The sequence below is a fragment of the Aulonocara sp. 'chitande type north' Nkhata Bay genome, linkage group LG4 (genome assembly GCF_057382095.1).
Source record: "Aulonocara sp. 'chitande type north' Nkhata Bay isolate Kocher_YH1m ecotype deep benthic linkage group LG4, A_spYH_male_GT1.1, whole genome shotgun sequence".
Classification (NCBI taxonomy): Eukaryota; Metazoa; Chordata; class Actinopteri; order Cichliformes; family Cichlidae; genus Aulonocara; species Aulonocara sp. 'chitande type north' Nkhata Bay.
Genome location: NC_141347.1, coordinates 13,527,040 through 13,529,019, shown reverse-complemented (window position 1 = coordinate 13,529,019; position 1,980 = coordinate 13,527,040).

Here is a 1,980-nt window from a genome sequence, read left to right as displayed (position 1 = left end):
TGAACCCCCCCCCCCCCCCCCCCCCCCCCCCCACCTGAAAGCAGTACAGTGATGCCAACCCAGTTTTGTAGTCTGTTAATAAGAGAGCATGATTAACGGTATAAGTCGAGCAGGACTAAAATGTAATGTTCACCTTTATCTGAACGCATTAGAATATCATTAGAAGTCTTCAATAAAACTCGGATTGGAATTTATCAAAGACGTAAAAATTCCTTCAATAATCTGACAGAGCTGATGAGCAACAACTTTCTCTCTTTGGAAATTGGCCTATAACTACTTAAAACAGTGACATCTAATCAGTTTTTTTCTGTAGAGGAAAGACGCTGGCTGTTTCACATTACTCTGGACTGCAACCACATGAAAGGGACGTTGAGCTGATGTCCCAACTTTCCTTTTGAAACAAATGTTTGCTGTAGTGATTTCTACTTAAGCTGAAATGTAACTTTTACATTTACTCTCCTTTTTCCGCCCAGCTTCTGGAGCCGCAGTAATTAGTGTATTATTCAATAAACCCAGTAATTGAAAATTAGTAATCAGTTAATCAGTTTAATTTTTTTTTATAGGAAATGGTAACTTTCTTGCTTAAACTTTGATTTAACTTGTTTTCTTTTAAAAATGGTTTCATTTCTGCTTTTAAGAAATGTTCATATCATCACAAAATGCTCTCACACTGGACATTTACTTTTCCTTTATGAATTTATGCACTCGCATGATAGGTACTCTTTTGAAGTAGTTGAATCCACTTTTGCCTTCAGAACTGCCTTAATGTTTCATGGCACAAGTTCAATGACGTACTGGAAACAATCCTCACAGATTTTGGTCCATGTTAGTAACTCACTGCCCATGATCAATGAATAGTTCCTCTTTTTTTAGGCCATTCTTTATAAACCTCGGAAAGGTTGTATCCAAAAATCCCAGCAGATAAGCAGTTTCTCAAATATTCACTTAAGACAGATGATCCGAATCATGAATCTGTACTTAAGTAATTTTAATCAATCCAGTCAAATTGGACAAATCCATGTGAAATAGGCACCATTAAGAGTCTATAGTCATAACTTTAGCTTAACTTTATGTGTCAGTTTGCTCAAAATGGCAAAGCTGTGATGAAAAGATAATCATGACAACACATATTCTATTCAATAATACATTTCACTGAAAGTCAAAGATTTCGGTGTTTAATCAAAAAGTCAGATAACTGGCTGAAGTGAATTCATATTTAATGGTTTTTGAACTCTGTGGTGGAGAAAGTTTTAGTTAGTTGGAAGCAGAAAATACCAAATCCGTGCATTTATCAGGTTATTATGACTTTGCTCTTGACCTTTATCCTGATGTGATAAATAGGTTTTTATGTGATGCTTGTGATAATAATTAATACTGTCTTAATTGGGTCGTAATTACACGATTTATAAGCTATACACTAATAGTGTTTTAAATACAGATTATCTTAGTTAGAAGGTACTTAGCTGAGGATTTCAAAAATTACTTAAAACATTGAACAGCACCTCTGAGGATTTAAATGTTTTTTTCTTCGGAAAATGCAGTGGCACAGGTTTTATTTTACAGGCTTAATCGACCTGGCTTTTATGGTCGGCAATATTTATCAGCTCCACACAAGCCTTCGCTTTTATGGCCTCCTGTGAGCTTTGACCCCCTCAGCATTAAAGCTTCTCCCCCGCCTCTGCGTAAAGACGTCTACAGTGCAGGAAACAAAGCGGTTAGAAAAAAGGCAAAACAGGTGTTTAAGTGGTGCCACTGTGTACTGTTGTGTTCTGTTTCCAGGAGCCAGATTTAATGTGCTGTTGTTAAAAATCTGACATTTGTTCTCACACTTGATGGGATCATCGCTAAAAACAAGGAAATAAACTTTTTTTTTAGATGGTAATAGGGAGGCAGGTCTAAACTTGGTGTTTATAAACAGGGTAAATTATAATCCTGGTCACTTTTTAAAGTAAGGTGTCATTCCAGGTAGAGTGTGTGAGT